The following is a 15614-nucleotide window of genomic DNA, read 5'->3' as shown; positions in this document are numbered from 1 at the left end:
TCAGGCTCAGACTTTGCAAGTTATGGATCATTCCTTGCCTTTCCAACTTGATGTCACTTGTCATGATGCCAGGTATTGCTGGGGCCTCTGGAAAACACAAAGGAAGTGCCCCCAGAACTGGAGTGGCTCAGATGCCCACATTGGCTAAGTGGGGTGCATATCTGGAAGAGTGGGCAATGTTGAGTACTAGTCCCTGTCTGCACAGTTACAGGAAGTGGTAGGACCAGTAGAGTTTTAATTTGGCCTCTCAACTGGAGGGCTTCCTGGTCCCCAGGCTTTAAAGCTTAACCCATAAAAAGATGGAATGGGCACTATACCAACTGATGTCTGGTATACTGATGGGTCCAGCAAAGAGCATGGAATAAACTCAATATGCATAAACTTCCCATGGTTCTGCATGCCTTCTTCTTTGCTAATGGCCCTGACTCTCCCACTCTGACTGAGGGGCCCAGTTTGGACCCCAGCAGGTGCCGTGGAGATGGAGGAGGTAAGACCCTTCACATAAGTAGGAATAAAATAAAAGAGGGAATGAGGGGGCCAATGACAGAGGGCCTCTGGTGGTAGGGGTAAGGCCAGTGATGGGGTGAAAGCCTTGATGTAGGGGTGAGAGTTATTGTGAAATTAGGGTAGAATGAGAGGAAGGGAGAAACTGAGGGAGAAAAGGACAGAGCCGAGATGGAGTGTGGTGGAAGACGATGACCCTCCTTCATACCAAGGCCTTGCTTCCTATGCCAGTATTAGAGCGGACTCTCACAGAGGGCAGAGGTAGGAGAAAGAGTGGTCTCCAGCATAGGGGTGTTCCTTGCTCTTCCAGAGGGTCTGCAGAGTGGTCGGAGGTTAGAGTTTGAAATGACACAGTCAAAGACTCTCTGGAAGCCAAAGGAGACCCAGGGGTCATGGCATCTTCCACGGCTCTGCAAGCAGCAGATGGTCAGTTTTGGCCATTACAAATGTGCACACCTCACAGCTGGTGACTTGACAAACTCTTTGCTTTCCAGGTTGCCTGCTCACATGGCTGCAGGAGACAGAAGATGCAGATGCAGCCAGAAGCCAGAAGGCCTGGTAGGTGTGGCAGCACACTATCCCTGCACACTCCTCACATCCCTGACTTTACAGTAGACATTTCACCCTCATCTTGTGGCTTTATTAAACTTTCTTTGCCTTTCTGGTCTCCTCTTGTATCCACTCCAGATGGACCAGTACCCTGGATAAAGATTAGAAAGGATTAGAATGCTCAGAAGGATTAGAAAGAAGAGGAAGAGATGAGTCATGTTTCCAGAAGAGATAGCATGTCAGGTGTCAGGACAGGTAAGCTAGTAGGCTCTCCAAGGTAGGAAAACAGGAGACCAGGTTGCATGTGGTAAAGAGAGGAACCAAAGCATCTTCTAGGGAGTGAGAGCAGCTTAAGAGAGACTTTTTAAATAAAAGACAGAGACTGAAAAAAATGAACCAAAATCAAAATGTAGGGGAAACAGAAAGAAGCAGACAAAACAACAAAAAGAACAATAGCAAAACAAAAATGAATAATCAAACAAAAACTAAACAAACCCCAAAAAGAAAACTGCTTATTATTATTATCCTCAGTAGGAGAAATGAGATACTTTTAATTTTAATCTATAATAAGAAGACACAAAAGTGATCAATCAAAGAAAAAGAAAGTGCTCTTAAAACTAAAAATTATTTTCCAAAACTGAAAACTCTGATGGAAGGTTTGGAAAATAATGTTTAGGGAATCTTTAAGAAAGTAGAATCAAAGAACAAAATGATGAATGACTGGAGATGAAAGATTGGGTAATTGGAAGTGATGTTCAAGAAAACTAGTATCTATCTAATTGTGACTTCCAGAAAGATGGGATAATATGGAAAAGGAATTGCTTTAAAAACATCATCTGTAGTACTGTTCAGAGCTGAAGGATGGTGCTTTGTAATTGAAAGGGCTCAAGAGTGCCACGATCACACAATGGATAAAGGTCTGTGGCAAAACTCAGTATAACATTTCAGAACATGAGGCATTAAAAGAAAATACAAGTGTAGAGACAAAAAAGAGCACATATACAATGTCGGGAGTAATCGGAAGGATATTGGTCTTCTCATCAGCAGCATAGAAAGTTAGATGACAGTGAAGAATGCCCTCTGAATTTTAATGAAAATAAATGGTCTACCCTGAAAAACTATTAATCAAGAATGAGGTTGGAGAAAAAATATTTTCAGTCAGGCAATGTATCAAAAATATTACCTCCCATGCATACTGTTGGATGTGTTCCTACCAAAACTATAAGGAAAGAAAATATCAAGGTAAAGAAAGGATAAATGGATTCAGAAAATAGGGTTCCAAGACAGAAGAGCAGAAGTCACAATCACTGGATGGCAGCTGTGCAGAAACACAAGGAAACAACTTATTGGAGTAGTGGGAGGATGATCAAGGGAGGGAAGTCTCCAGGGGAAAATACAAATGATCTTCAATGTTTCTGGCTATGTAGTGAACAGACTTGAGAGAACATAGGTATATAGAAAATCATATAGTAAAATAAAAATTCAATTACTGACTTCAGGGAAACCAAATGTGTACAGGAAAGAAAACATAATTGGAGGATATTACATGACATGTAGTAACAATAGTTACAATGTCATAATAATGTAATCAGTGGACACTGAACCAAAATTATGGTGTAATTGCTTTTAAATGATGGTTGGATGAAAGTGGGGTGTTTCAAAAGACAATTCCTTATTATCCCTAGTCAAATTAAATATTTAAAATTAATAAAAGAAATATTGATATAACTATGTTATTTACATATATAGAAGCCACTAGTGAGTGACATCCCCAGAAGTTCAGTTGTTATCTCAGCAAGACTTAGGGTAGAAAGAACATAGGGGTAAGGGTGTGCTCTTTTTGTTATAAGACCTATTAGAACTATTTGACTCAAAATAATGTTCAACCCTTACCCTGAAAAAATAAAAGTGAATTTAAAAGTTGCCACATAATACTACAAATGTTCTTTTTTTAATTTGCAAGTAAGCATAACACAGAATCTAAATCTAAAAATGTTCTTTATGAGGACCTTTGGTTCTGGACAAAATGGGCAAATGTACTTCCCCCAATTCTCTCAGTAGATATGGGTAAAAATGAAAATGTTAACTCCCAAAACACAATGCATAAAAGGAAAAATCAACAAGTAGGACTTCATAGAATCAAAAGCTTTTGCTCTGCACAAGGTCCTGTTAAAAGTATGAAAAGGAAGCTATGGATTGGGAGAAAATATTTGCAAACTACATATCTGATAAAAGGCATATCTAAGTATATAAAGAACTCTCAAACTCAACAGTCCAAAATAAAATGGGCAAAAGACATGAAGAAACTTTCATCAAAGAAGATATACAGATGGAAAATAAGCACATGGAAAGATGTTTAGTATCATTAGCCATTAAGGAAATGCAAAAACCTGATAAAATAGATACCACTACTTACCTATTAGAACAGCTAAAAAAATTGTGACAATACCAAGTGGTGGCAAGATTGTGGAGAAACTGCATCTCTTACATGTTACAGTCAGAAAGTAAAATGATACAGCCACTCTGGAAAATAATTTGGCAGTTTTTTAAAAAAAATTAAAAATGACCCAGCAATTGTACTCTGGGGCATTTATTCCAGAAAAATGAAAATTTATGTCGACACAAATGCCTGTACATGGAAGTTCAAAGCAACTTTACTTGTAATAGTCCCAAACTGGAAACAACCCCTATGTCCTTCAGTGTGTGAGGGGTTAACATACTGTGGTCCATTCACCCTATGGGATACTACTCAGCAGGAAAACCGAATGGATTATCAATACATGCAACTACTTGGACACATCTCAAGTGCATTATGTTGAGTGAAGAAAGTCAATTTCCAAAGCTCACATAGTGAATGATTCTATTTATATAACATCCTTGAAAGGACAACATTACAGAAATGGAGGCCAGATTTGTGGTTGCCAGAGGCTGAGGACAATGGGGTGGAGGAGTGAGCGTGACAGTAAAGCAGGAGCAGGAGGGAGAGCTTGGTGGTGATGGAACACTTCTGCTGTTGATTGTGGTTATGGTTACAGGAATTGTGCACAATGAAATTACACAACTATGCACAATGAAATTACACAATTATTGTACTGTGTCAGTTTTCTGGTTTTGCTGTTAAAAATAGTTCCATAAGTTGTAACTATTGGGGGAAACTGGGTTAAGGGTACACAGGACCTTTCTGTGTCATCTTTGCAATTTCTTGTGAAGCTTATAAATTATTTGAAAATGAAAAAGAAAAAAAAATAAAAGAGACCCCACCAATAACTGGTGAGAGCAGCCTCTTGGTCATACAGACTTTTCACAAGCTGGGGAAAGGAGTCTTTTAATGCCTCATCTACCACATATTGGCTGTCAACTTGTGAAAATTGCTTTATTTTTCTGGACTTCAGTGTCTTCATCTGCACAAGAGAAATACTACTACTTACTTCTGAGAACTGGGCTGAAAATCAATAGATTTATCTATTTGAAATATAGAAGTAGAAAAATAGAGTCAAATAACACTGAAATTTTCAAGCGACAGGCCCTCAATACATGTTTGTAACTTTAGATGAGTACTGTTTCTCAGTTCTAGGCTGTTAATGTTTGTAGGGGTGGTGGGAGGTTCAAGGAAATACAATTTTTCTTCAGCTTCAGAAAAAAGTATAATAGATGCCAACTCAGTCTGGAAGTGTATAAATTATTTTAACTTAAAATAGATTTATATTTTTTAATCCTATAGCTTTTGAAATCTTACATCGAAACAGGTAAATAGCTGATATTACTGTTGTAGACATTGAAAAAGGTTCAATTATTTGTGTATGGAAAGGCCAGGGCTCAGTAATTATTTTGGGAAGGAAAAGAGAATTTATTTACCACCAGCTGGGCTCAGGAGATTTCTGTTCAAAACTCGAGCCCCAAATAAGATTTTTGAGTTCCTTTTATACAGAGGAAGAGTTAAATGGTCCTTTGTTTCAGTGCTCAATAAGTTTGAATTAACACATAACCCCCACATTCTAGGTAAGCTTTTAGCATGAACTTCATATATTCCATGTAAGCTTTTAACACATTTGGTTTGCATTTACCCGGAATATTTAAAGTTTATAGAGTTTACATTGTTGAATTGTTCTTCTGGGACTGGAGTTGTTGACTTGGTTATCAAGGGCAGGGCTGCAGCTCTCACAGTCTGACACACACAGCTTAGGTTATCTACAAAGAAATGAACAGCCCCCACCCATAGTCTATATCATTACCAATCCTTGGAGTGTCATGAGAAAATTTCCTGAGTATTTAATATTAGAAAAAACCCCTCAATGTATTTTTTTCCTTCCCCAATTTTATGGCAGTTATCAAGAAATAATTCCTACCTTAGTTAGTAAGGTTGTACTCTTACCTATTAAACTCATATCTTGGAGTATGTACCATTATAATTCTCAAGTAAAATATTTTCCTTAAAAATTTATCACAAGAGTTTTATTTCTACTAGGTCTTTACAAAGACTATTTTGGGTGTTACACAAGAACATAAAATTAGGAAAAATAACAACAAAACAAAAAGTAGATAAAAGAAGGAGAGGAACCAATATTCCCAAAATTGCTTTCAAATAAAATGTTCATGTAAGTTAAATTTATGAGGAAAACCATACACATTTTCTAGAAGCCTTGATTTTCTTTCAATGTGTCTTAATTAACATAGGGACAAAATGGGGGAAACGGGAGATTTCAGAAGAAAAGTGAAATGCATAAATATGGAAAATGATATCCAAATAGGGATTAAATGGCATATCAAATTACTACAAATTGCATTTGTTACTATAGAAAGTCTTGTCTTTTTACTACATAGGCAAAGGAATATTCTGTGAACCCAGGGCTTGCTTAGAGAGCTCAGAGAGTTCCAAAGGAAGGATTTGGGAGTATTCACTGAAAATAGGAGAGAGACACCCCACGGCTCTTCCAAACACATAGAAATGGGGGTGAAAAACAATAGCAACAGCAAATATTGACATAGCCCTCAAAGGTAAGAAAGGGAGATATCAAGTTTCCAGCCACTAAGAGGCTCTCAAGACAGAACAATGAGCTAGAGTTGAAGCCTAAAGCACTGTGGGACTGTGGAAGAATGTTGTAGACCCCAAAGAGGAAGGATGGAACTGCCCCATGGAAAAAAATATCAGTAAAGATGATCTCCTTATCAAAAAGTACCAAGCTAGAGAAAACGGGTTATCCTGAGAAAGTAATACAGGTGACAAAGGGACTCTAATAATGAGCAATCTAGGAAAGACTCTAAAATAAGTATGTTAAAAAAAAATTAGGCAAAAACAGGGCATTCTGAAGGTAAAGGAAAGTAGACTTGAAAAGGATCACGTAGGCACTGTAAAAATAAAAAATTAATTACAATAACAATAATAATGCATTTGGGAGTTTGAAAGCAAGATACAACCAAAATATAGATGTAACTAGTATGAATGAGAAGGGGAGCTATCTGAAGGCCTAGTGTATCATAATCACAATTAAGCATAAATGAACAATTGGAAACAAGCTCAACCACTATTATTAGAGCAAAAGAACTGATTGTGATATATTTGTACTATGAAATACTGTTCAGCAGCTAAAAATGAACAAGCTCAATATGAAGCAATATGGATAGAATTGAAAAACTTCATACTGCAAATGAAAGCAAGTTGTAATATACTACATGTTGTATGATAATACTCATGTAAATTATGATAAATTCATAACAATACAATATGCTCATGGATATATAATAAGTGAAGTATAAAAATATGGAGAGAAAGGATATACTCAGTCTTCATGTTAGCAGTTGCTTCTGGAGAGGGATGGAGAAAAATTGAACTTGGGACAGTTTCAATTGAAAACTTCAACTGCATCTGCAATGTTTTATTTATTTATTTTAAAAGCTGCAGCAAAAAAAATACAGTGCTAATATTTCTACAAGGAAGTACAGGGATTGGTAATGGTACTGTATGCATTTTGTGCTATATTTAAAAATTTTCACAATTATAAATATAAGGAAAAATGAAAAAGATGAAAAACAGAACAACTTTCAGGAACACAAGGGGTTTCTTGTATCAAATGCCCGTTCTGCTTCTCTAAAGTGGAAGTGACCTTCTCTTCAGTGGGTGTCAATCCTTTGAAGTAAAGTGTGCTTGCTGTAGAGACATAAAATATCCTCAAGTTAATTAATGCAATGTAAATGTGGCATGAGATTAACTTTTCAAGGCAATGTTTCTCTATCTATACTTGCTCTATTCTACATTTACCTTTGTTAGTCTTATAAACAGGACTTTTCCAACAGGAATAGATGAAAAAGATGAAAGTGAAAGAAAATAAAACAGGTAACATCTTAGAATCGGGGTACTCATCTGAAGGTCATCTTTTAGTTCTCATAGCAAAGAAGTTGCCTTTCCCTTGACTTCTTATTTTATGATCCACCATGGTTTATGACAGTTGGTAAAGGCTAAGGATCAGCTGCATATGATTTTATGGCTTCTGATCATAATTAAATGAATCCACTCAAAGAATCCATTGTTATTCAGTATGAATGGGGAAAAACTTCGAAATTTAGTGGCAAGGGAGCATAGGATCTGTGACCACAGGAAGTATGTTTTTATAGTAAGAGAAAATAGAGAATTTGTAATTAAATTATTTTAGTCAATTAATAATGCAAGACACAAGTTTAACACATCCTTTGCCTTTGAAGTCAGCTGAAGTTTAACATATCAATTGCTCTGATTTGATGTGAAATAATGCAAATTTAATCCTGGAACTGCTCTTTCCTATTTATTTTTACTGATGAGTCTTTCATGATTCTCCAGCATGAACTTTTTCTTTCTAAAATATTTATGATTGTGCCAAATATGTGTAGATTCCTTCAAAAGTATCTCATTTTTCAAAGCAATTAAAAGTTAGAATGGGCCCCATTAAAATTCAGGAATAAGACTTATTATTAAATGGAAGTAATCTGTGTGCTGAATACTGAAGGAACTGGCAGTTGTAGGTTGATGACTCTGAGCCCAGCCTAAAGCAGAATAACAAGACTTTAGTGACTGAAACATGAGTTAAGCTGGAATTCTAAAAGGCCAGGGTGAACTTCATTTGCATATATGAGAAATAGGATGAAATTTTTTAAACATCTTTTTAAATTCATGTTGATCTAATGTATATGAAAAAAGGGAAAATGTTTGGGGTTTAGAATGGAGAATAACAAAGTACATATATATATATATAAAATATGGGCATATCTCTCATAGGATAATGTTTCTATTTCACTCAGGCATTATTGCACTGTGAAGACATTCTAACTGGAATAAAAGAATAGAGAGATTGGCACCTTCACTAGAATTAGGCTTGGGGAAGTCAGAATTGAAATACTGAGTGTCTTTTAATGTTCTCGTCTGAGGCCTGGACAAATGACTTACAGGACTGGCCTGAACAGGCAGAACTTAAATACACACTGATTTCAAGATACCTACTTATAAAAATCTGTTTTCTACCGACATACTTCTCTTACAATACCCTTCTCTTTTAAAATGAAGCTAAGAAGGGCCCTGAGATACTATCCATGGCTTCTTCCTTCAGTCTGTTAATGCTGTAATCCTTGGGTTCCTGTTACAACAAATTTAGGTCATTCACATTCCAGAAAGAGAATCTGTGGCCTTCACTGCATATGTGTTATTGTGGGAACTGGGTGGAGGTGGGGGCTTGGATACAGAATGCTAAGAAATAAACCAGCTCCAGGGGAAGTGGATGTGGATTAAGTGATAAGGCCTCTGCTTACCATAATGGAGGATCTGGGTTTGATTCCTGGGCCTCCTGGTGAAAAAGAAGAGGAGAAAACATGCCTGTACAGCAAGCCAGTGCCCACGTAGTGAGCTGAGTGCCCACGTGGTGAACCAGTGCCAGTGTGGCAAGGCGAGTGCCTGCATGGTGAGCCAAGTGCCCATCTGAGTGCTCATGTGACAAGCAGAGTGCCCACATGGTGAGCCAGTGCCTGCTCTGTGAGCCAGTGTCCGCATGGCGAGCTGAGTGCCTGTGTGATGAGCCAGTGCCCACACAAGTGAGTCATGCAGCAAGATGATGACGCAACAAAAGAGAGATGAAGGGGAGAGTCAAGGTGAAGCACAGCAAAGACCAGGAACTGAGGAGGCACAATTGACAGGGAACCTCTCTCCACATCAGAGTTCCCCAGGATCGAATTCCTGTGAATACTAGAGGAGAATGATGAGAAGAGAAGACAAAAGGAGAAATAGATACGGAAGATCACACAGCGAATGGACACAGAGCAAAAACAGCAGGGTGGGGGAGGGGAAAAATCTGACTAAGGAGAAATTATCCAGAGGATACATTCTGCATGTAAGCTTTTTGTACTTGGCTAAGAATTCTGCCTCATTGTCTGCCCCCAGTTCCCTGGTTTTATTGCTGGTGAACTGGACTGGATGTTTAGTTCAGCAACAGGCTTGGCTATGCTGCACTGGAATGCTGCACACTCCCTTGCCTGTGTCCAACCTGACCTTGGCCTTTTCAGAGAGGTGTCATCTTCTGAGGCAAGCCACTACCAAGTGCTGGCTGGAACCTAAAGAAAACTAGCTAGACAGAGAATGCCAAGCTCCTGCTCTCTTTGCTCCAAAAGCTACATCCTTCGTCAGATATAGAACAAGTTAAATAAGAAAATATTGCCCATCCATCGATGACTTAGAAAGATTCACCCCACCAGAGTTTTGCACTCAAGAAGTCAAGCTGAACTGCACCTGCAGCGCATCTGGTGGACCTCTGGCTATGTTGCCATGGCCTGGTGCCTGCAGCTCAGCAAAAAACAGCCATTTATCTGTGCTGGGAGCTGCCATAAGCTTCTATGACCCCATAAGGCTCAAGGACCACTTGACTGTCATTTGCAGAACCCTAAATCTTAAAATGGTCCATCAAGAGCATATTAGTTAAAAACATGCAAACATCAAAAACAAAATAAAAAAAGACCCCAAGTTACATGGCACAATATAGGCTGCTAAAACCAAAGGTCTAGAAATGCTCTTCTCTTGGACCACAGATGATGTCTCAATCTCCAGTTATTATTTTACTACAAAATTTCCATTTTTTTCATCTGTTTCACGTGGTACTTGATCCTGGATTAGAAGGTCAATGCCTAACAGCCCCTTACCCATTCAGTTCAGACAAAGGAATTAGGGAAAAAGAGATAAAAACACCACCTTGTTACTAATAGAACTTTTAGAGAATATGCCTTAATTGTGTGACAACAATGGTTTTTAAAATATTGAACTACAGAATTAGACAGTATAACTCAATTACAGACAAGCTAGAAAAGCACAGGCAACTCTTTAGAAGGGGAGGGGCCTATTCTATAAAACTGAAGGTTTGGGAAAGCAGACACCACATGTGCTTTCTGTAGTTAGGCTGGTGCAGTTTAGATTTTTATCCCAGTCCTCTAAGGCACTCTTCCAAGTACCATAGGTACCATAGAAGAACAGCAACCTGTGAGAGGAGGGTCCCTCCAACAACAGAGATAAGAGGAAAACACAAGTGCCAATTATACTACCACCAAGTGAGTAACACCATAAAAGCAATCTTGGCAGCCTTAGTTCTCAGGAAGAAAGATTATGGGCATGCATTAGATCTTGGAGGGCAGGAGGCACAGCACAGGTAGAGAAACTGTAAAGCATCCTTAGCAGAAACATGGCAAGAGAATAAGAGAAAAGTTGCAGAGAAGGAGACAGATAAGGCAAGTCATTTTAATTCTATTATCATAATTAAAGCTCTCTATCCTCTGCCGTTCTTCCCTTACTTAGCCCATCTCAACCTGTCTATTAAATTCCATTTAATATTTTATCAAACATCTCTTTTGAAACCCCTTTTTTCTGGTGGATGCTAAGAGTAGCCTGAAGAAGATAGTTGCTTGGAACAGGACCATAAATTTATCCTGAAATCAGGTAAAAATCGATTTTCCTGCCCAGAAATAGAGAAAAAAATGGTCTTCTATTCATGGAAAAACATCCTTCCCTGTATTTATCACACTGTCAGGAAAAGAAGCACAAATTATCTTTAATGTATAAATGTTATAACATAGAGATATATAAATGTTATAACTTATAAACATATTATTAGGAAAGATATTATGTTACTTTTCAATTATGTGGCAATCTTTTAGACAACACCCACTCACACGTGTTAGAATATTAGTCCCCTTTACAATCTTTAGTTAGCTAGCTGTCAGGAAAAGACATGATTCTAGAAGTATGAATTATGCAAATTTCATATGTTAAAAATTCATCTCAAGTGAGAGTAGGGAGATGAGCGAAGTAGGATGTTAATCATTTTTAAAGGTAATATCTTTATTTTAAAATAATGACCCTCATTGTCAGGCCCTACCTGTATCTTGGTCTCTATACCTCTGTACTTCCCACAAATGGAAATGTGTGTCCTCAGACTTTAGGATATTATTTAAACCAAACCTTTGTGACTTAAGATTGAGGTGCCCATGTAGGCACTGCCACCGATTGCTCCAGTTCTGGTAGTTGAGCTGCTGGACTGTTGTTCCCTTTACCTCTTGATCTCTGCCGAGGACTCTGCTTTTGATGGGTCATCTTTGTCCTTAAAACTGTTCATATACCCCTTAAGCCTTGTCTTTGGTCTAATTTTAGATATGAGGACGCCTCTTATGTTGCAGGCACCACTGTGAGGATTAAATGAGGTCTAACGCATGTGACACCACCCAGGCAGAGGATAATGAGTTTAAGTCCCACCACCCTCACTTCTGAGCTTAGTACATTTACTGGCGGAGCCAAATGTGGTACTTATTATCCCAAGGATCTGAGCTATTTAGTGACAAAAATGTTCAGTCATCTTCTAGAGCATTTAGTATCTCCTACAAATGTAGGAGATGTCCCAATCAGATGCCCTATAGCCCTTTCTAAGGCTAGTACAATTTGGGTGTCCTTTTGAATGAGATTATGGTTACAAATAAGTGCTGGTACATACAAACAAAATATGTATATTGTAAACCTCTCTTTCCTGCCTTTTCATCTGTTCATTGGTTTCCTGATATCCCCTTCTTTCTTCTTCTGCCTTACCTGTTATGACCTATTCTAGTTGGGTAAACACACACTCAATGGCTAGTTGTATCAACTCTGATACTTCTTACTGGCTGCATGCCCGTAAGTTTTTTATCCCACTGTGAATCTTAGGCACCTCATTTGAAAACACAAATAATAGTCTATACCTCAAAGAATGAGTGAAGATAAAATGAGATGATAAATCTGAAGCAGGAATTCTCAAATATTTTCTGATTTGATACCCCTTAAACTAAAAAAACTAAAAAAATCATTGAGTACCCCAGAAAGGTTTTATTTGTATGAGGTGGAAGTTTGATATTATTTTATGAATCCCAAAAAAGAGAAAGATTTGTTTGTAAGCTAGTCTATTTCACTTGGATTAAACTAAATTCAATTGAGGTTGATTAGATAACCCGTTAAGATTAGGGCTTTTGTTATGTTAGTGGGTGTGACTCAGGTTGAGGCCCTGCTCTCTAGCTGAATGTGATATAAATGGATGCTCACTCGGACAGACACCAGGGAAGAGAGAGCTCTGTCATTTTTGATTCTGCATGTGACAGAAAGGAGAAGGTTCAGATAGCTGAGGCCCGGGAAAGAGATGAGCCATTTTGCCTGCAGCTTACAGCTGACCTTGGGAAGAGAATGGGACAACTGAGACTAAGATAAGAAGTCCTGAGAGACAAGCTCTATGACAGCCTGCAACTGAGTTGGGAAGAAGCAGAGCACCTGAGCCTGAGAGAGGGTGCCCAGAGGAAAAGGCTGAATCCTTGCAGAGATCTCTCACCATCTTGCTTCAACAAAGGGCAGCGACTTTGATTAGAAATCACCTCTTATGGTACCTTGAGTTGGACTTTCCACTGCCTTGGGACTGTAAGATTTTACCTCAAATAAATACCGTTTATAAAAGCCAATAGATTTCTGATACTTTGCATTGGGAACACTTTGATGAACCAAGACACCATATACCACACTATTGTTATTAACTCCTTGCATTGGTGTGGTGCATTTGTTATAATTGACTAAAGCACATTTTTATAATTATACCATTAAATATAATCGATTGTTTAACTTTCCCTTCACTGTTTGTGCTATGTAGTTCCATGGATTCAAAAAAATATTCTAGTACTACATATACAAACCTAACATTTCCCTTTTTAGCCACATTCAGAAATAGAGAGAGCTAAGGCTTAAAATGTACAGAATTCCTATTTGGAACAATGGGAATATTTTGCTAATGGATGGTAGTGATGGTAGCATAGCATTTTGAACATAATTAATAGCACTAAAATATATATCTGCAAATCACTTTAATATTTGGCTTTCTAGAAGGTAGCTGGACTCTCATACGCTTCCACTTTTGATCTGTTATGTTGTTTTGGTTGAAGTATATGAAGAGAATGTGGCCTCACACAGATATGTAGTTTGAAAAGAGAGGAGTAGTCATATAGCCTTTCTAGATTGTATTAGTCAGCCAAAGGAGTACTGATGCAAAATATCAGAAATTGGTTGGCTTTTATAAAGGGTATTTATTTGGGGTAGGAGTTTATAGATACCAGGCCATAAAGCATAAGATACTTCCCTCACCAAAGTCTATTTTCACATTGGGGTAAGATGGTTGCCGACATCTGCAAGGGTTCAGGCTTCCTGGGTTCCTCTGTTCCAGGGTCTTGCTCCTCTCTGGGTTCAGAGTTCCTTCCTTCCCAGGGCTTGCTTCTTCCTGGGCTCAGTGTTTCTCTTTTTCTGGGGCTTGCTTCTCTTTTCTCTGTGAGCTTACATCCCGGGGCTCCAGTTTAAGGCTTCAGCATCAAACTCCAACATCAAAACTCCAGCATCAAAAAGCCTCCAACTCTGTCCTTTGCTGTGCCTTTTATCTCTGAGTCCCCACCCACCAAGGGGTGGAGACTCAATGCCCTAATGGCATGGCTCAATCAAAGTCCTAGTCATAACTTAATCATGTCCAGGTACAGACCAGATTACAAACATAAACCAATATCTATTTTTGGAATTCATAACCATATCAAACTGCTACACAGATAATTGTGGGTATTCTCCTTTGATTTTTCTAGTCAAACTCAACAGGTGATGGTTTCTAAAATGTTAGTTTCAATCTGGAATCTTAAACCATATCAATGAGTTGTTTGTATTTTAAAATATTAAAATCCATTGGTTTTGCTTCTACTTTCAGTCTTTCGCCCATGTACAATTTTGTATGACATTGTGTGTGGGTCATTTGGAAAATATTGACCTACTGAGTTATGCAGGTCTTCCAAATGTTGACACATTTTATTATAAGATATCAAAAAAATCACATTTGTTAAACTCACCAAGAATCTGATCATAAAAGTGATTAAGTATTGGAAAGCTATCCAATTTGTAGAGGTAGATACAAGTTATCCAAAATCTTCAGTTCAAATTTTATCAGCGGCCACAAATACTGTTAATTGTCTAAAGTGGCAGGTTCATTTTGTTATTTTAATGAAAATATTTGCCAAATCCCATGTATGAAAATCATTGTTTGCCTTTCAGGCTATTCTTTCAAGTAAAAATCATGCTCAATGAAATAAGCAGTAAGTTCAGCTTGTAACTCAATCACATAAGTACTTTTCCTGGAGACAACCATCATACTTCAGTATGTGGCAAATGTGCTTTATGTGCATCTCCTATTTCATCATATAAATAATAAAAAGACTTGTATTCAAGGGGAAATGGGGTAGTTTGGAACTGTATGTGACCCCCAAAATCATGTTCTTAAAGTTAATCCTTTCCCATGGGTGTAAACGTATTGTAAGTAGGTTTCATGAAGCTACTTCAGTTAAGGCATGTCCCAGGTTGCGTCTTAATCCTCTTACTGGAGTTGCTGTAAGAGAATGAAATTCAGACACACAGAGAGAAGCCACAGAAGCAAGAAGCTGAAGTCAATGGAACCCATGAGAGAAGGGAGAGACCAGCAGACACCAATATGTGCCTTGCCTTGTGGCAGAGGAGTTAAGGGTCACTGGCAGCTGATCTTTGGAAGAAAGCATTGCCTTGATGATGCCTTGATCTGGCCATTCTCATGCCCTCAAAACTCTAAGCTTGTAAGCTTATAAGTTCCTATTGTTAAGGGTCAACCATTATATGGTATATTTTACATTGTCAGTACAAATATCAATATAGCAGGGTAGACAAATAATTTCTTAGCATTTTTATGAAATTAGTTTTGACTTTGCAGAACCCCTGAAAGCGTCTTGAGGATCCCAGGAATTCCTGAACCATACTTTAAACTGCTAATATATGCTTTAGGTATTACATGACCTGATACAGAGTAGGAATTCAGTAAAGAGCATCAATTCAATTATTTTCATATATTACAAATTTTAAAGGTGGGTAAGTGTGTGTGTGTCTTTGAATCTACAGTGTGGGGTGCTGAGTTACTCATACCCCTCAGTTCGTTGTATATCATTATTACATCGCAGGTCTATTGGAAAGGACCTCAGTCCAAGCTTCTAAATTTTAATAATTT

Source organism: Dasypus novemcinctus, chromosome 8 (assembly GCF_030445035.2).
Source record: "Dasypus novemcinctus isolate mDasNov1 chromosome 8, mDasNov1.1.hap2, whole genome shotgun sequence".
Classification (NCBI taxonomy): Eukaryota; Metazoa; Chordata; class Mammalia; order Cingulata; family Dasypodidae; genus Dasypus; species Dasypus novemcinctus.
The sequence above is the reverse complement of the archived record's forward strand: the minus strand, read 5'-3'. Positions refer to the sequence as shown.